Here is a 21,457-nt window from a genome sequence, read left to right on the forward strand (position 1 = left end):
AGAGGAACCACTGCCCACAGGGCACTGGATAGCCACCTCATCATACGATATATACATGGTGGACACACCCAAAGAAGGCAATGGCGACGAGACAACGGAGGATGACCCCTCCAAAAAGCACCAAGCGCCGGCGTCAGCGGTGCCGCTCTAAGTCCCGCCAAGGCAAAAGTGGTGATACCGGCACCGGAGATAATAGCACTCCGGACAGTGCCGAAGACAACAACAATCCCCTCCAGCAAGATTTAGAGCAGGAGGATGGTGGAGCCAGCCCTCCTGAGAGAGCGGTAGATGGAGAGGAGGAGGATGATAATTACATGCCTCCCTTCGAAGACGAGCCAAGCCTCGACGATGACGAATTCGTCGTGCCAGAGGATCCCATCGAACAAGAGCGCTTCAAGCGCCGGCTTATAGCCACGGCAAATAGCCTTAAGAAAAAGCAGTAGCTGATTCAAGCTGATCAAGATTTGCTAGCTGACAGATGGACTGAAGTCTTAGCGGCCGAGGAATATAAACTCGAACGCCCCTCCAAGAGTTACCAAAGTGCAGGTTTCTACCCCCACTAGAGGAGGAAGCACCGAAACCTACATCCCCGGCGTATGACACGGCTGATCGGCCACATCGTGGCCGCGACAGAGAGGCATTCCAGCGAAAAGCTCAGCCCGCACCCCGACGCCATTCGAATGAAAAGGCATGGGGAAATACGCCAGACCTGCGAGACGTATTGGAGGACAAAGCAAAACATGCAAGATCGATGTACGGATCACAAGGGCGTGCCACTATGCGAGATGATAATCGTCATGCCGGATACAGTAAAAGTAAGTCCGGCCGGGCCGAATACAGCGGGCAGGACTCATTTGAGCTGCGTTGGGATATAGCCCAGTACAGAGGCGCCGCACACCCCTTATGATTCACAGAAGAAGTAATGGATCATCAAATCCCACAGGGTTTCAAACCCGTAAATATAGAATCATATGACGGCACAACAGATCCTGCGGTATGGATCGAGGATTTCCACCTGCACATCCACATGGCCCGCGGTGATGACCTACACGCCATCACATACCTCCCACTCAAACTCAAAGGACCAGCTCGACATTGGCTCAACAACTTGCCAGCAGAGTCCATTGGTTGTTGGGAAGATCTGGAAGCCGCATTCCTCGACAACTTTCAGGGCACTTATGTGCGACCAAAAGATGCCGATGACTTGAGCCACATAATTCAGCAGCCAGACGAATCGGCCAGGCAATTCTGGACACGATTCCTAACAAAGAAAAATCAAATCGTCGACTATCTAGATGTAGAGGCCCTAGCAGCTTTTAAGCACAACATCCGCGACGAGTGGCTCGCCCTGCACCTTGGCCAGGAAAAGTCGAAATCTATGGCAGCCCTCACAACACTCATGACCCGCTTTTGTGCGGGAGAAGACAGCTGGCTGGCTCGCAGCAATAACTTATCAAAGAACCATGGTACTTCGGATACCAAGGATGGCAATGGCAGGTCACGTCGCAACAAACATAAGCGCCGCATTAACAGCAACAATAACAAGGATACAGGAGTCAATGCCGGATTCAAAGGCTCTAAACCCAGTCAGCAGAAAAAGCCATTCAAAAGAACCACTCCAGGCCCGTCCAGTTTGGACCGTATACTCTATCGCTCATGCCAAATACAAGGCACCCCCGACAAGCTAGCTAACCACACCAATAGGGATTGTTGGGTGTTCAAGCAGGACGGCGAGTTAAATGCCAAAAACAAAGATAAGGGGTCACATAGCGATGACGAGGAGGAGCCCCGGTAGCCGAACATCGGAGGACAGAAGAGGTTCCCCCCACAAGTGCAGATGGTGAACATGATATACGCAACCCACATCCCCAAGAGGGAGCGGAAGCATGCGCTCAGGGACGTATATGCGTTGGAGCCAGTCGCCCCAAAGTTCAACCCATGGTCCTCCTGTCCGATCACCTTCAATCACAAGGACTACCCCACTAGTATCCGTCATGGCGGATTCGCCGCACTGGTCCTAGACCCAATCATTGACGGATTTCACCTCACTCGAGTCCTAATGGACGGCGGCAGCAGCCTGAACCTGCTTTATCAGGACAGAGTGCGCAAAATGGGTATAGACCCCTCAAGTATCAAACCCACAAAAACGACCTTTAAAGGTGTCATACCAGGTGTAGAGGCCCATTGCACAGGCTCAGTCACACTGGAAGAGGTCTTCGGATCCCCGGATAACTTCCGAAGCGAAGAGTTAATCTTCGACATAGTCCCGTTCCGCAGTGGCTACCATGCACTGCTCGGGCGAACCGCATTTGCAAGATTCAATGCGGTACCGCATTACGCATATCTCAAGATTTAGATGCCAGGACCTCGGGGGGTCATCACAGTCAATGGAAACACAGAGCGCTCTCTCCGCACGGAGGAGCACACTGCGGCCCTCGCAGCAGAAGCGCAAAGCAGCCTCTTAAGGCAGTCCACTAGTTCGGCGATTAAGGACCCGGACACCTTCAAGCGCGCCCGGAGTAATCGGCAATTGGACTGCCTGGCACATTCCAAGCTCGGATAGCAATGCGGCCCCCACCCCGGTCCCAGCCAAACGGCAAAATCCGTGCCACGCGCACATAATTACGCATTAAAAATACCATGGGCACAGGTGGGGAGGGGGGCACGACTACGACACGCCCCAAGACGCGGCTTCAACCGCACTAGGGGCTTCCCGCTTGGTTATTTTTCTCTTTCAGGACTTTATTCTCTAGAAACCCTGTCCGGTGGCATGATTGCCGAACACATGATGCAGCAACCAAGGAGGCAGAAAGCTACGTCACACCAAGGAACTCCTAGGTGGATTACGATAACGATTGAAATATTTGCTTTAATACTATTCCTCAGCTTGCCCTTGGAAGGGACATGTCAAACAGTCCTACTTTTTGCTTATCACACTACTTGTATCATTCTGCTTTAACGCACCTATTTGAATAAACAATGCATAGCATTAAGACTATGATTGCATTCTTCCTTTCTATATATATATGTTCATTCATGACATCTAGCACCCGTACACTCTGGTACGGCCAATATGCTAGGGGCTTAAGCATACCCCATAATACGGCGTGAGAAGTCCGAACACTTTCGACAGTGCGGCACCCCGAACTTATAGAATTATATGCATCAGCTCCGAATCTTGTCTTGGGTCAATAGTTGGGTTTGCCCGGTTCCCATGTTTTGGCACCTTACGTTCCGCTATATCGGCTAAGGTAGCACTGGGAGAACTACTACGATTGTGCCCCGGTTCTGCTGGGCTAAGCACCTCAGTAGAGAAAGCTAAAACTGACTGTCATGATAAGACGAGAGACTGGTCGCTATTCGAGAGGTTTCAAGTCCCTAAAACTTATGCTGCTTAGAGCGAGGAGTCGGCCCTGTCCGGCTTAAGGTGTGTATTGCGCCCCAAATTCGGCCTTCCGAATGCTAGGGGCGTCGCCGAAATTTAAAATTATAGAATTCTATGGCTAAATGAGAGTGATAACGCATTATAGTCCGATTGCCTTGTTCGTTGTGCTGAGCAGCTCCCTCGAAGGACCCAAAAATGGGAACAAGAGTGCTCAGGTTTATCCCAAACACCCCAGCACTCGTGGCGTGGGGGCGGAAGCTGACGACTAGCCATCTCTCAGATTTGATAAACAACCGAACAGAAGGTAATATTTTAAATTCAGACAAGCATTGCATAGCGCATATGAACAAGTTTTCATAATACATGATTACACGAGCAAGTTTATTCTAATATTACATCTTTCGTACACTCGTCCGCTACGAGACGGGCACCCTTCAGGATACCCTCATAGTACATCTCGGGGTGGCGATGCTCCTAGCCCGCAGGCGGCCCTTCCTTCACCAGCTTCACGGCGTCCATCTTGGCCCATTGCACCTTGACACGGGCGAGAGCCCGGCGTGCGCCTTCGATGCAGACGGACCGCTTAATGACTTCTAGCCATGGGCATGCATCCACAAGCCGCCTCACCAGGCCGAAGTAGCTGTTGGGAAGGGCGTCGCCAGGCCACATCCAGACTATAAAGCCCTTCATGGCCTGTTCGGCCGCCTTGTGCAGCTCGACTAGTTGCTTCAGCTGGTCATTCAGAGGCATCGCGTGTTCGGTCCCAGTATATTGAGACCAGAACAGCTTCTCTGTTGATCTTCCCTCCTCGTCCTGGTAAAACTGTGTGGCATCCGACATGCTACGGGGCAAATCTGCGAATGCTCCTGGAGAGCTCCGGATTCGGGTAAGTAACAAGTAATTTACTTTCACATGCTTGCTTTGCATATAGAATGCCTTACCCGCCGCTATCTTCTTCATCACATCAATCTCCTGGAGGGCCTTTTGGGCTTCAGCCTTGGCACTCTTTGCACTCTCAAGGGTCGTGGCAAGCTTGGACTCTCATGTCTTCAAGTCAAGCTCCAACGCCTCGTGCTTCGTCACGAGAGCGTGGAGCTCTTGCTGCACCTCGCCCACCCGTGCCTCCTGCCTTTCCCGCTCGGTGCGCTCCTTGGCCGCTTTGTTTTCAGCCTCGGATAGCGCTTGCTTCAGGGTCGCCACCTCGGTCGTGGCCCCTGGCAAATTTACGATGACCCTGTCATTTTGCAATCGCATTCTTTTTATATATCTCCATAGACTAGGTACTACTTACCTTTGTTCTCCTCGAGCTGCCTCTTGGCAAGGCCGAGCTCTTCCTTGGACCCTTCGAGGTCCTGCTTCAGTGCGGCAACCTCCACAGTCAGTGCGGCAGAAGCCAGCAGTGAAGCCTGCATAAGCATATAGACATAGTTATATTAGACTCCTACGATCTTGTTTGATCCTCTATTCGGCTTTTCTTTGTGAACACCGAACATAGCATTAGGGGCCACTGTCTATGTGGTAATATTTTTCCTATATTTCAAATACTTACCTCAAAGCCTATTAGAAGGCTAGCACAGGCTTCAGTTAGTCCGCTCTTGGCGTACTGAACCTTCTGGATCACCGCACTCATAATAGTGTGGTGCTCTTCGTCGATGGAAGCGTTGCGAGGCGCTCCTAGCATATTGTCTCGTGCCTCTGGATGGACAGAGGTCACGGCCACAGGCGTCTTGCCCCTTTTGGAAGGATGCCGCCTTCCCGAGTCCGGAACCACTGGAGGTTCCGACGCGGTGTTCGGCTGAGGACCGAACTCGGAGCCCTCGGGAGCCTTACTCCCTCTGCTCCTGGAGTCCGGAAGGTCGCCTTGAGGCACCTACGGGATTCTCTCCCCTCAACCCGGTGCCTCTTGAGACAATACCTCGGCATTGCCTGTAGGGAAAGGGGAGGTGGTGGTCGGAAGTGGATCGCTATCCATATCCGACGAGTCCAAGAAGCCACCCGACGAAGATATGTCGATACAGGCTTGGGGCGGTCTGCATAATCATATTCAACGTTAGGAGAAGCGGTGCGACAAAGGTATGCTATGAGTTACTCCGGTATCCGAATACTTACGACTTCGCCATGGGCTTGGCCCAGAGCAGCCACTCGTCTTCGCCTTCGGCGGCGGTGGTGGAGTAGTCCGGAAGGAGGGTTCTCCCCTTCTTGGACCCTTCGCCCCCCCCCCCCAGTCGGGGCGGCCTTCCTTTTCTTGTCTCCCCCGACTGAAGGGGGAGCATCTTCATCTTCCGCCTTGTCTTCGGGGGAGGAGTGCATCGCGGAGTTATTGGACGATGAGTCCGATAACACATGGCGTCGAGAACTCTTTCGGGTTCCCTTGGCCTTCTTGGTCTTCTCCGGCACCTTGTAAGGAGCCACAGTCAGCATCTCCGTCAGGAGAGCGTCCGAAGGGTCTTCGGGTAGAGGTGCCGGATAGTTAATCTGCCCCGACGTCTCCACCCAGTCCTGTCAAAGGCATGGAGCTGAGACCCCGCACATGATTAATCTAGGGGAAATAAATATCCTACCGGATTATAGAACTCACTGAATGCGCTAGGCGCTTCGTGCTTAGCCCGCGGTCCTCGGTGCGAGGGAGGGACCTCGACACCCTTGAACAACACCCTCCAGACGTCCTTGTACGTCGTGTCGAAGAGCTCGCTCAGAGTCTGGTGCTGGGCCGGGTCGAACTCCCAGAAGTTGAAATCCTGTTGTTGACACGGGAGGATCCGGCGGATGAGCATGACCTGGACTGTGTTGACAAGCTTGAGCTTCTTGCTTGCCATATTTCGGATACATTTCTGGAGTCCGTCCAGCTCCACCGATGAACCCCATGATAGGCCCTTCTGTTTCCAGGAGGTGAGCCGCGTGGGGATTCCAGATCGAAACTCGGGGGCCGCCACCCAGTTGGTGTCGCGTGGCTCGGTGATGTAGAACCATGCCGATTGCCACCCCTTTATGGTCTCCACGAAGGAGCCTTCAAGCCATATAACATTGGGCATCTTGCCCACCATGGCTCCGCCGCATTCCGCTTGTTGGCCTCCCACCACCTTCGGCTTGATATTGAAAGTGTTTAACCACAGGTCGAAGTGGGGCCGGTGCGGAGGAAAGCCTCACACACGACGATGAACGCCGAAATGTTGAGGATGAAGTTCGGGGCCAGATCATGGAAGTCCAGCCCGTAGTAGAACATGAGACTGTGGACGAATGGATGGAGGGGAAACCCCTGTCCATGGAGGAAGTGGTGGAGGAAAACTACCCTCTCATGAGGTTCCGGGGTAGGAACAATCTGCCCCGCAGCGGGCAGTCGATGTGCAATATTCGCGGCTAAGTATCCGGCTCCGTGCAGCTTTTTGATGTGGCCCTCCGTGACGGTGGAAGCCATCCACTTGCCTCCCGCTCCGGACATGTTTGGAGAAGGTTGAGGAGAAGGATGTGGACTTGGGCGTTGGAGCTCGAGTGTGCAAGAATGGATGAGCAAGGAGGAAGAAGGCATGGGTAGAGAAAGGTTAAACCTTATCCCCTTATAAGGGCGGCCGAAACTATGCGGCCCCACTAGCCTGGTAAAACTCGCTTATCCTCCAAGCGCCGTAATTGACGGCGCGGTTGAGTTACCCATGCCCGTATTGATGAGAATCCCGTAATAAGGGGGACACGATATCTGCTTTGACAAGACGTGTCAAGAAACTGCCTCGCATTACGTGCGGGGCTAGTTAAAGGAAATAGTTCGAATAATCACCGTGCCATGGCATGATGTCATGTTGCCAAAACGTGTCAGCGGATTAGATTTGTGGAAATATTATTCTCTCTACGGTGGTATGTGGAACTTATTTTGCAGGGTCGGACACTATCCTTTTATTTGAACTCTTTTGTGGTGTATCCAGAGGAGGAACTCACCTTGCAATGCTGAAGACAACACTGCGCGCCGGACTCATCGTCATTGAAGCCTGGTTCAGGGGCTACTGAGGGAGTCCTGGATTAGGGTGTCTTCGGACAGCCGGACTATATCCTTTGGCCGGACTATTGGACTATGAAGATACAAGATTGAAGACTTCGTCTCGTGTCCGGATGGGACTCTACTTGGCGTGGAAGGCAAGCTAGGCAGTACGAATATGGATATCTCCTCCTTTGTAACCGACCTTGTGTAACCCTAACCTCCTCCGGTGTCTATATAAACCGGAGGGTTTTAGTCCGTAGGACAACATACAATCACACCATAGGCTAGCTTCTAGGGTTTAGCCTCTCCGATCTCGTGGTAGATCAACTCTTGTAATACCCATATCATCAAGAATAAATCAAGCAGGACGTAGGGTTTTACCTCCATCAAGAGGGCCCGAACCTGGGTAAAACTTCATGTTCTCTGCCTCCTGTTACCATCCGCCTTAGACGCACAGTTCGGGACCCCCTACCCGGGATCCGCTCGTTTTGACACCGACAATGACGGTGATGGATTCCATCCTCCGGAGCCCAGACTCCAGATCATCCCTCCCTATGAAGAACAGGAGGTGGCGGTGGCTTCGTATCGTAAGACACGATGAATCCTTCTCTATGATTTTTCTATCTATGAATAGGTATATATGGAGCTGGAGTTAGGGTTGCTGAAGGTCCAGGGGGGCACAAGCCTAAGAAATGCGTCCTAGGGGGGTAGGCACGCCCCTGAGCTTGTGGCTCCTGGGTGTCCCCCTCTGGTATATTTTTCCGCCAGTATTTTTAAATATTCCAAAAATATTTCCGTAAATTTTTTTGTCAACCCGAGAATTTTGATTTCTGCACAAAAACAACACCATGCCAATTCTACTGAAAATAGCGTCAGTCCGGGTTAGTTCCATTCAAATCGTGCAAATTAGAGTCCAAAACAAGGGCAAAAGAGTTTGGAAAAGTAGATGCGATGGAGACATATCTACTCCCCCAAGCTTAACACATTGCTTGTCCTCAAGCAAATCAGTTGACAAACTAAAAGTGACAAAGAAAAACTTTTACAAACTCTGTTTGATCTTGTGGATGTAAATATGACTAACCATGTTCAGGTTTTCAGCAAAGATTATAAACTAACCATATTCACAATAATATTTTGGTCTCACATATACTCACATCAATGACATAACCAACTAGCGAGCAATAATAAGATGTCTCAGATGACAACACTTTCTGAGACCGCAAAACATAAATGGAGAGCACCTCTAAAGTTCAAGCACTGACTAGACATTACAGTTCATGGCAAAGAAAATCCAGTCACACTCATACGCAAAGCATGAAAATGACAATGGTGCTCTCCAGCTAGTGCTTTAATGAGAATATAATGACTCAACAATAAAAGTAAATGGATACGCCCTTCACAAAGGGAAGCAGGGATCTGCAGAGGTGCCAGAGCTCAAAGCTTCTAAAATAGATATGAATATAATATCGAGAGATATGCTTTCATTGTCAACATAGTAACTGAGAGATCTCACTATCATCCATGTTGGACACATTATAGGCGGTTCCCAAACAAAATGATAAAGTTTTCACTCCCCCTCCACCAACAAACACAAGCCAGGCTAGAAAAATCCTCAGGAATCCTCCATACCAACAACAATCCTAGGGAGTTTTGTTTCATTATTATATTTTGATTTTGATCATAGGACTAGGCATCCCGATTACCAGCCACTTTCTCATGAATGAAAAAGTGAATAACACTCATAGTGAGAATAACCCACCTAGCATGGAACATACTAACAGCCAATGGCATACAACACAAACTATAATTTGAAGATTTAGAGTTTGGCACATGCAAATTTACTTGGAACGGCTAGTAAATACCAGATATAGGTAGGTATGGCGGACTCATATTGAACAACTTTGTGTTTAAGGAAGTGGATGCACAAGCAGTATTCCCGCTTTGTACAAGTGAAGGATAGCAAACATATCGATGAGCAACCAACTAGAGAGCGACAACGGTCATAAAAATGCTTTGAGATTAATCAACATTGAATAAAAGCATGAGTAGGATATAAAGCACCATGAACGGAAATATCGTGAAGGCAATGTTGGTTTTGATTCGACTACATGCATGAACATGTGCCAAGTCAAGCCACTCAAATCATTCAGCAGAGGATACCATCCTATCATACTACATCATAGCCATTTAAAATACATGTTTGCACACAAGACAAACATTATCCACTCCTAGCTATTTAAGCATGGTATGAGTAACTATCTTATATTTACTAATTGGAGGCACCATACGAGACACCATGTTTAACTATGAAATTAAAGAAGATTGACCATCCGTTTAATATGTAATGTGTGTATAGCCGTTGGATGAAACTAAAGGAGGCGAGGCATGCTCTCCTATCCCACGTACATGATTCTTCCTTCACTTGGACTCTTCCTCCACTTGGACTCTTTCTCATTTCCCTTAAATCGGGGAAAAGGAAATATGCAATTCGTTATACACAAGGCATCCCCCCTTCACACATGTTCATGTCGTGTCTCCCACATTCATCCTGGGAAAAAACCTGTAGTATAAAAATGTTGGCCTTCCATTTTTATTCCCAACAATGGCCACATCTCGTATTTTAATTGTCCAAAAAGAAAAGGACACCCAAACGTGGTGTCATTGGCAATACAAACACATGCATGGCTGTATATATATGTATAAGTATATGTATATGTGTGTGTATATGTATATGAATATATACATCACGTACACATCAGGTGTTTTTCATTCTCCAGGTTATCTCCTTGACATGAGGTCATCCGATAGATTGTAATTCTTCTCACACGCGTGTCCGACTTCACGCTGTGGACAATAGCTTCTACAACATCTCTCATCGCCCGCAAGGGAGAGCACCTTCCCTCGCGATCTCTAATTGTCATTGCAAACATGTTTCATTCATAATAAGATGAATCGTGAATGATGAGCTAAACATATTAACAAAAACAAAATAGTTCGAGTTCATACCAGCTTTTCTTCACCCCAATCATTTCATCAAATTTCATCATCATTGCCTTCACATGCACGACCGAATGATGTGAATAATAATAAGAGTAGATGTGCACTGGACTAAGATGGAGTCTGCAAACATTTATTCAAAGGGAGAAGACAAGGTGATATGGTCTGTTTGTTAGATCAACAATAATGTATATGAGAGCCACTCCACATTTTAATCGTGGTCTTCACCTTACGACCCAAAGAAAAGAATTTCAAAGAAACACACTCAAATATTTTTGAGTTTTTTTGTTTTCCTAAAGAAAGTAAAATGAAGGAAAAATGAAAACGAGAAAAATATTTTCACAGGAAAGCTCCCAACAAGCTAAAGAAGAGCGAGAAATCTTTTTGGGTTTTCTTTTAATGCTACAACTAGTTAAACTAGAAAGAACACTAAAAAGAAGCGAGAATTTTTTTGATCTTATCAAAGTTTTTCAAACACACAAGAAGAAATCAAGAAAAATAAACTAACATGGATTATACACTGAAAAAGGATGTACACCGACAACTGGAATGAATCTGTGATGCATGAATGTAATGTTGGTGAGAAATACGTACTCCCCCAAGCTTCAGCTTTTGGCCTACGTTGGTCTATGGACACAGCTGCCCTTAATAATACCCAAAATCATAGTGTGGGTTGAACTGGATTGCAACCGCCACAGCTTGGCGAGCTGCCTCGTTGAGACGAGCGGTCTCCCTCGCCCTCCCATACTCCTCTGCCTCCTCTCTGAGTATGAAATATCTTCGTTTTACCTAAATTTCAAAGAAAGCAAGAGCAGGAAATTTAATATGGACGACGCGGTGCCTGTCAAAGACTAGTGTGTACTGGAATGGCAGATCGCCGCGCTCAAGAAATAGGAAACATTCCATAGCGGCATAATCAAGGAAAGCATGTGGTAACTGAGTATCATTTCTCTTATTAGCACCTCAAGATAATCAGCTAAACGAGTTCCATAAATTCCACCAAAGATATCTCCATCTAAGGCATAATTATGTAACCGACATGCAATGATAACCCCCAAGTTATACTGTTTATCATTCATTATCATGCTCTTAAGAATGGTTAAATCAGAAGCACAAAGGTGGCTATGATCATGTTTACCACTAATGCATGGACCTATAAACAGAGCAAAATAAGGTAAAGTTGGAAAGTGAATGCTCCCTATAGTGGCTTGTGCAATGGCTCTAGTTTCACCCACAATGATGCTAGCAAGGAACTCAATGCAATCAGATTTATGTGATTCAATATAAATTCTCCATTGCGGAATTTTGCATGCTTCATTGGATTCTTCAAGGTCCATGCAAAAAGATTTGTCATGAAGATTAAAAGAATAGAATGTGTATTGTGATGCATTGAATACTCAAATATCCGCACAAAAGAATCAGTAAGATTGTAGTATTGGAAGCACTTATCTGACAAGAAGTCCGTCAGGCTGGCGTTGTGCATGTACATATCGAATTTTTCCTTGAAACCTGCATGATTTTTGGAATAATTTGGTGGCCATTCCCAAGGTTGCACTATAGCTTCCCTTGGTGGTTCGAGGTCTGGCTCGCGTATGGTGATCCTTGGGGGTTTCTTGCTCGAGGAACTACCTTGGAACATCTTCCTAAACATTCTCTCCCTGTGAAAATTTCTGAAATTTTTAGTGACCCAAAATAAAAGTGAAAAAAATTCAACAAAATTGATAGCAACTACTCCTACAAGTTTATAGAGGCCATATCACGCACCAAAAATAGTTTGAACCATATAAATTGGACATGCAAGCTCGAGAACATGGTCACCAACAGTAACTAAATGTACACATAATAAACCACTAGAACAAAAATGAACTGGACCAACGGGGGAGCCACATACTGATGAATAATCCCCCAAAACAGCTTCAGAAATGGAGTTCCGAGCAAGGAGATCAAAAATGGTAGCAAGATGAGCAGGAACACGGGTTTGAATAGGTTGGTGATTTTTCTGGAGGAAGAAGAAGTGCATGGGTGGCAGCAATAAGTGAGGGGGCCTACATGGGCCCCACAAGCTTGCTAGGCGCACCAAGGGGGGTGGGCACGCCCTGTGAGCTTGTGGCTCACAGGTGCACCCCCTAGGGTGTGTTCAGTTCCAATATTTTTCAAATATTGTAGAAAAACATATTAATTTTTAGGACATTTGGAGAACTTTTATTTTCTGGTCATTTTTTATTGCACGGATAACTCAGAAAACAACATAATCATGGCATTTCTACTTTTATTAATTTAAATAACAGAAAGTAAAAAGTGGGTACAGAGGGATGTGTTTACTAAATTCATCCATCACATGACCGTCAAAAGGAATCCATTAATAAGGTTGATCATGTCTTATTAACAAACTTCTTCCGAATGGAATGAAACCGGAGAATCTTCGTATAGCACTAGGTTACTTCAATGAGGATATCCACATCCCCAACAATAAGAATTTCATATTTATTTTTGGCAGTAGGAATAGGGAATTCAAAACCTCCAATAGTAATTGTCGAAAATTTTCCAGTAGAGTTGATACTATTCACTTGAGGTTGTTTCTTCAGAAAGTGCACCGTATGCTCATTACCATTAAAATGAGAAGTGCATTGTCTTTGTTGCAGTTAATAAGAGTCCCTACATCGTTCAAAAAGGGTCTACCAAGGAAAATCGACATACTTTCGTCCTCTGGTATATCAAGAATAATAAAGTCCATTAAGATAGTAACACTTGCAACTACGACAGGCACATCCTCACAAATACTGATGGGTATAGTAGTTGATTTATCAGCCATTTGCAAAGAGATTTCAGTTGGTGTCAACTTATTGAAATCAAGTCTTCATATCAAGATAAACGCATAACACTAACACCGTCTCCTAGATCACATGAAGCACTTTTAACATAGTTTCTTTTAATGGAGCATGGTATAGTTGGTATTCTTGGGTCTCCTAATTTCTTTGGTATTCCATCTTTAAATGTATAATTAGCATGCATGGTGGAAATTTTAGCTTCTGGTATCTTCATTTTATTCATAACAATATCTTCCATATACTTAGAATAGGGAGGCATTTTTAGAATATCAGTCAAACACAAACGCAAAAAGACAGGTCTAAGCATTTCAACAAAGCGCTCAAATTCTTCATCATCTTTATTCTTTGAAGCTTTAGGAGGAATCGGTTTCTGAATCCATGGTTCTCTTTCCTTACCATGTTTCCTAGCAATGAAGTCTCTTTTATCATATCTTTTATTCTTAGGTTGTGTGTTATCAAGATCAACAGCGGGTTTTATCTCCACATCGCTATCATTACTAGGTTGAGCATCAACATGAACATCATCATTACCATTGTTACTAGGTTCATGTTCATCACCAGATTGTGTTTCAACATCACAAATAGAAATATCATTTGGATTCTCAGGTGTGTCTACAGTAGGTTCACTAGAAGCATGCAAAGTCCTATCATCATTCTTTTTCTTTTTATTACTAGAAGGACTAGGAGCATCAGTATTAGTTCTTTGAGAGCCTTGCTCAATTCTCTTAGGATGGCCTTCAGGATACAAGGGTTCCTGGGTCATTTTACCACCCCTAGCGATAACTCCAATATCATGATCATTCATCTTATTGTTCATCTCATTTAGCAAATCATTTTGTGCTTTGAATACTTGTTCTACATGGGTTTTTATCATGGATGCATGTTCACTCACACCCTTGACATCATTAATAGTTCTAAACACAAAGTCACTCAAGCATTCAATCATATAAGCTTTTTATTTCAGTGGTCTATTGATACAACTCCATCGTATCTACTTTTCCTAACGCTTTTTGTTGGGGATATAAGCCCGAGGTGTCACCCGCCCAGGAGAGGCTGGGTTACACCATTAGTGGCTCATATGAAGAAGGCCCAAGAAGGTCCAAGAAGACAAGCGGCCGCTTAGGAGGCGGTCCTTGGTGATGGCCCATGACCCGGTAGTATGAGCCGCCCAATGGTGACTTGCCTGGTAAGGTAAGGTGATTTAGAAACTCGGCTGGTCATGCTGTGTGATCTGGCTTAGAATCTTGTAAGCCGCCGGGCTTTGACCTGTGTATATAAAGGTGAAACCAGGCGGCGGATTAACTCAAGAAACAGTTGATCGATAGCTAGGTCAACTGTGATCGCTCCCTTGTCCCGTTTAACACCCAAGCAATAGTGAACAAAAGAAGGAGTAGGATTTTACCTCGTTGAGAGGGGCCGAACCTGGGTAAACTCTTTGTGTCCTTTGTCTCGTTCAACCCTTTCGAGCTAACCTACATAGCGATGACTCCACACCTAAGTCCTTTCACAAGAGCATCCGTCGTGACAAAACCACTACAGTTGGCGCCCACAGTGTGCCAGAGCATGGTCGTTTCGAGTTCTTGAAGGGAAATTTCTGAGGGATCGAATGATACGCCATCGGCCGGATGACTAAGAGTCGCCGTAGCGAGATCTACATCAACAACACTGGCTGGGGCCCCGAGGTCAATTCAATCGAGTACGAGTATCGGGTCCCCTTTGGCAGAATTCACGTCATCAGGAAAATCGGCGAGCTGGAGCCTGAGCCAGACGCCTGCACCAACATCATCGAGACGACTCAGCACGCAGAACCCGCCAGGGGTTAATCCGGCTGGAAGCACGCCTTTGTAGGATTTGTTCATGGGGCGGATCTTGAGGAAGGATCTGTGTGTGGTGGAGAGATGACCATCTATTAGCTTCAAGACGACGGGCTTGGGTGCTATTCCGATGGTGACAGTATTTCGGATCCCTACGAGCCGCCAATCAGGGCTGCTATTTTTATGTCTCGTATGCAGCCGATGCTAAATTCGTCAGCAGCTGCGGCTATGACATCCGGCTCAACTGCTGCTGCAATAGCTGGAGCAAGCGGCTCTCCACGGCCGCCGGCTCAAGTCTTATCTGAGCTCTTAGATGCTATGGCAACTCTGTTAGCTGCAAAGGTAACTCCGGTGAATCAAGCGCAAAATAATGCAGAGGTTGCAAAGGTATGAGATGAGGTGGCCAAGGCCTAAGAGGATCTGAATACAGAGAAAGCCAAGATGGCAAGAGAGCGGGCTTCGCTGGAGGCCGAGTTACAGCAAATTCAAGAAGAAGCTTTTTGTCTGAGTTTGGATTAGAACGTGTCCAACGCTGTTATTCGAAGGAGGCAGTACAACCACTTACTGTCGGTTTCAAAACTGGACGATCTTGGGTAGGGGGGCTGAACTATGTGTTTGGGGATCAAAGGTAACAAGGGAAACGATGTTTTACCCAGGTTCGGGCCCTCTTTAATGGACGTAATACCCTACTTCTTGCTTGATTGACTTTAATGAGTATAGGGGTTACAAGAGTTGGTGTACCTCGAGATCGTAATGTCTAAACCCTAGATGTCTAGCTTATATGATTATGATTGCCTCTACGGACTAAACCCTCCAGTTTATATAGACATCGGAGGGGGATAGGGCTATCCAGAATCGGTTTACAGAAAAAGGAAACTACACATCTGGCTGCCAAGCTTGCTATCCACGCAATGGAGAGTCCCAAATGGACATGAGGGAAAACCTTCTATCCTGTATCTTCATGGCCCATCAGTCCGGCCTATGTCACATAACCCGGATGCCTGAGGACCCCCTTATCAAGGACTCCCTCAGTAGCCCCCGAACTTGCCTTCAATGATGACGCAGTATCCGGCTTTATGTCTTCAGCTTTGCAAGGCGGGTTCTCCATTACACTTCGGTTTGACGATAATCCGGCTCCATAATAAATATCATATTCAATTGATTCTTTGTTGTTCTCACCTCGGCATCCACATGTCAGATGAATGCGAACGACCTAGGTGTGTTTTTACGAATAACCCCTCGAGCACGCAGGGAAGGCGTTTATTTAAGGAGATTGGATCTCAGATGCCATTCCACACCACGCGGAAATCCTTAGAACTCGCCATAGGAAACTATCTAAACATGGTCGGCGCTCCTGGTTCTTATTCAGGCAACCACGGCCTCCAAAAAGGCTACTGGGAAAGCTGCTCAATATCCCGCGCCCATCTGAATAAACTTTAGACGCAGGGATATCTTCCTCCCGCGGATCTAGTCTCCGTTCGGGCTAGATTAACCTCCCACAATGGCAATGCCCTGGTGGAAAATTTCCCCAATCCTTCTAAAGAGGAGCGGGTGTGCTTCGTTTCCTTCCTTTTGAGGGGCGTAGGGTTTCCTATCCACCCCTTCCTTAGAGGTCTCCTGGAGTATTATGGCCTCCAACTGCACAATCTAACGTCAGGCTCCATCCTGCATATCGTGGGCTTTGTTGCTCTTTGCGAGCTGTTCCTAGGCCGTGAGGCTCATTTCAAGCTATGGCAAAAAAAAGTCTGCCTCGTCCCTCGCTCCCAAAAGGGATCTATATTCGAGGTGGGCGGCGCCGAGGTATGGCGCATAGCTGGGACAGGATACCTGTCCGGCACTCCGAAGAAGGCATCCGAAGAGTGGCCCTCGGAATGGTTCTATATTGAAGACGTCATTCTGCTAGACCCAGTCTGGCGTGGTCTTCCCGAATTCTCCAACGCTCATTAAAGAAGCGCGTCAGTTGGTGTCCCCGAAGCATCGTGGAACAAGATAGTGCGGATGGTGAGAGGCTAGCAAGCAAGATCAGAGTACTTGCCAACTCCTGGCTGTCTATAATAGAGGTAATGGCAATTTCAATAACGCGATGCGTTCAGCCGCTCCAATCTAGGGGTTTTCCCATGTGGCATTACAACGGGGAGGAAGATGCATCCCGTCGTCTACGCAAGGGTCCGGATAATTTTGCCTCCCTGGCCACCAGCTTAGCTGACCTTTTCAAAGGGGAGAAGGAAGACTTCACTCGCTTGAAAATGTCGAGAAGGTTTTTCTGTGTATAACCCCATCGACTGGGTGAGCTTTTCGATTGTTGGCCTTACTCAACCTTTTTCCAGGGTTATGCTAGTCAAACTTAATCCGTCTACTTTTAATAGGAATGGAGAAAGGTCGTCGAGGGGATCTACAACCCCGCTCCGCAGCCAGCGGACCATGTTTGAGACCTAGATCTCGGATATGAGGAAGTTCCTGATATATTCATAGAACTTAAGGAGGGAGTCTTTTATCAGCCAAACTATGATGGAACGAAAGTGGTTATTATATCCGACTACCCCGACCTTTTCCCCTCCTCCCATGTAAGTACCCAGGAGACGTCTCCTCCAAAAGAGTTTCCTCATTCACCTCACCCATTGCACTGTCTCATGCTCTTAAGGGGAGGCGCTCGTCTTGCCGAGCTGTATCAAAGGCATCCTCTAAGGAGGCGATGCCCACAGGGCGTGTCTCTGAAAAGAAGGGCAAACGGTGACACTATCGAGCCCCTGCCTTCACCAAAAAGGTATATTTTTTAACACGCACTCGGTGGATAGAACAAATTGTGACATTTTCCACTGGGCCATTTTGTAGTAAGAGCATACGCCGGACTATATCCAGGGACCTCGCCGGCCATGCGTCGACCAATCCGGCCCTGAACCCTGCCATAAGGACTAGGTTTGATACGGGCAAAATGTCAGATTGTCATCACCAAGAGGATTTGTATAATGTGTCCGTCACCAATTCCAAAGTGGAGAGTGTGATGAATCATCGGCGGCGGAAAGAGGCCATGCGCTACCCAAGTGTCGGTGGAAACGACGCCTATGGGGTCACTGGGATCTCTTCTACGGTAGGCAGGCGCGGGGTTGTGAGAAGAGCGGGTCTGACAGGGAGCACACAGATCGCCAGGTTCGGGCCGTGAAGATGCGTAATATCCTAGTCCTGCTTTTGGTGGGTGTATTTGAGTGTGTTCTTGTGTTCTTGAGCTAGCTACGGGGTGCAACTTGCCCAAAAGAGACGAATCCCTCGCCTAGTCGCCTTGGGCCTCCTATTATAGGCAAAAAGGGGTCGCCACAGTGGCACACATGAGGTGGAAAGGTCTACAGTCGATGAGCCTATCCTCTAGGACCATCGGACAAACACATTTAATGTGCTACCAATGTGCCCCTTGCTTTGTCGGGGGCGCGAGGGAAGCACGTCCCAGATGTTGCCGCCTTGCCTGGCCTTGACATGCGTCCGAGCTGACGGTGCGTCATGGTGCCACATTGGCTGGCTGCTGGGCTGGCGCGGTGGTGAAGCCTTCAGGAAGACTTGCATGCCACCATGCAGGAGCTTGTTGGGTTGGTGTAGAGGCCCCACATAGCCATGCAGGTGCCTGCGTAACTGGTTGAGCTGGCAGCTGCATGGGGACGGCGGTGGAGTCTTGGCTGGCACAGGCCTGGAAGTGGCCCTACTGATGCCCTCTGCAAGGGTCTTGCCGGGGGCCCGACAAGGGTCTTGCCGGGGGCCCGACAAGGGTCTTGTCGTGGCGTTGCTGTCATCCCCGGCAAGAGTCTTGCCGGGGGTCTTGTGGATTTCCTTGGCTAGGATCCTGCCGAGGGTCGCCATCTTCTGGTCCTCATCTGAAATCATATGTTTATGATCTTGGCGAATATTTGCATGGCACCACAGAGGCGCCTCCCGAGCCTTGGCTCCAATGTAGTTGATTGGGTTGGAGCCTGTGGGCTCAAGGGTGGCTCGCTCTGCCGGTGTTGGGCAAGTTGCCCCGGCAAGGCCCTTGCCGGGGCTGCGGAGGCTGCCTCGGCAAGGATCTTGTCGAGCGAGTCCACCTTGCCCTCTTGCTCTCCTGCGCTTCTGGTCTTGGCGTCACCTTGGTTGTCTTGTGCCTCGGCTTCTCTCCGGCTTCCCTCCTCTGCCCTGCTAAGTGTGGCCGCGACGCGTGGCTCTGACTATCCGTGCACAAGTAAAGGGGTCAAAAGGAGGGCCCCTACTTTTGTACACCGACAGGTTTACTGAAGAGGATTTCAACGTCCTTAGCTCCGCTAATGCATATATCCGAGCTGATCAGGATGGACTTGCCAGAGCCACTCACCAGCTTTCAAAGGATATGCGGGTAAGAACTGTTTGTGTAGATTCAATAATCCTGTGCCAGTAGCCCCCGACATTTGAAGCAGTTGGCCGAACTGATTTAAGGGTCATTTGATATTATCAGCTACTCGCGGCTAAAAGTAACACGCTATCCAAGGATCTTGAAGAATGTTGGACCAAGCTAACTGTTGCCACCGTCGAATTGGAAAATTTGAATAAATCCAAGAAGGCTCCGGATGGTAAGCACAACAGTGTCTGGAAAATACGATTATGTGCTAACAATGATTTTTGAATATCCATTGTTTTGTTTATGGCAGTAGGCTCGGCAGATCAGTTGGATGAGAGGCTAAAGGCTGCTCAGGCAGACAAGCAACATGTCGCAGGGCAAGAAGCCGTTGGTCAACATGTATTAACATGGACCATTAATGAGAAGAACAAACTACAGGATGCCAACATCAAGCAAGCCGAGGAGCTAAAGGACGTAAGAGCCCAACTGTCGGATGCCTTGAAGGAGAATCGAAAGCTGAAAGGCGTCATATGTAGTATGTCCCTGAACCTAACTTTCATAAGATCCCCTGATGGAAAATTTTACGAGATTTGTTCTATAGGTTTGTTAACTAGGCGGCCCAAAGGAGAAGTGTCCGAATTTCAAGGCGACTTGCTGCAAGAGTTATCCAAAGTGCACGAGCGAGCTTGGAAAGCAATGAGGAACATGGCTAAAGCTTTATGTCCATCCAATTCTCCTCTAAGAATGACGGGGGAGCTCGCGGGGTTATTCAAGGGAGCTCGTCTTCGTTTTGAGATGTGGAAGGCATCAGCATGTCGAGAAGGTGCACGAGAGGCCTGGGCCATGGTGAAAACGCGGTATACCAGACTTGATCCGAATCATATGGCCTGGGTCGGACCTTGGGGACCAGGCGGACAGGAAATTCCGGTTAGCCATGTGTATGATGACGTAAAGATAGCCGCCAAATTCTCACAGCAGGACTGTAAACTAGACAGTGCGATAGATGGAATAGATAAAGATTAGGCGTGTGATTTCGTGTAACAATACACTTTATCATCAAACTTATCTCTCGTCGAATTGTAAAAGATTGTCATGGCAGACCTTCCACTTCGACCTCCGAAACCCAAGGGTTGGAGTGTTTCCGAACACTATACCTGTGGGGACCACCAAGTATGTTCGAAAACCAGGCAATCCGGCCATAGTGCGTGAACAGACAAACTGTATTCGGGGAGCTATGTTATATTACTTTTTAACATAAGAAACATCTTCCAGAGCGAATAGTTCCATTAAGGGTTCCTCTCCCTGGGTCAGCATGCCTTATGTATACATGCCTAAGCCGTGGTGCGAAGGAATCACCAGAGTCTTTGTATTTTGATAGTTTATATTGCCACGAAGGCAGTTCGTCGTTTGTCCGCCGACCAATTATTCCCTTAAGAACGCTAGCTTTCGGCTTCACCCGTCTGAGGTACATGTCCGGATGACCCAGTTTTAACAATCACAGAGGTGCTCCCTTTATGCCCTAGCCGAACAAGTGGGAACATAGGGCATAATTACAGGAGCCAGACAACCTAGTTGGAAAAACCTTAAGTCATAGAGGTGCATATAATGGCGAAGACATGACGTATGTGAGAAAACAACATATATGGTGAGCTTTATGCTCAAAATAATAAGCTTCTATTGAGAGAAGCTCCCAATTATGATGTGGTGTGTACATTTAAGGATGCATACCCCTCAAGTGTGCGGCTTACCCGAACACATGCTAGAAATCATAAAGAAAAAATGAAAAAAGAGGAAAAATGAAACAGGAGAAAAAGGGAACAAACAAAGGTATGTGTCTGGACTCAGGCGTAGAATCTTCGGAGTCGACCAACGTTCCATGAGTTTGGCTCTAAGCGATTATCCAATGCATTGCAAAGGCGATAGGCTCCTCCAATGAGAACTTCATCCATAATGAAGGGACCCTCCCATTTGGGCTTCAACTTGTCCTTTTTCTTCTCTCGTAGGCATAGAATGAGTTCACCAACGTTATAAGTCTTTGCCCACACTTCTCAGCTTTTGTATCTTAGAGCTTGTTGTTGGTAGAATGCGGAACGGGCTTTTGCGACGTCGCGCTCCTTCTCCAAGCCATCTAAG

Source organism: Triticum aestivum, chromosome 2A, assembly GCF_018294505.1.
Source record: "Triticum aestivum cultivar Chinese Spring chromosome 2A, IWGSC CS RefSeq v2.1, whole genome shotgun sequence".
In the NCBI taxonomy this organism is placed as follows: domain Eukaryota; kingdom Viridiplantae; phylum Streptophyta; class Magnoliopsida; order Poales; family Poaceae; genus Triticum; species Triticum aestivum.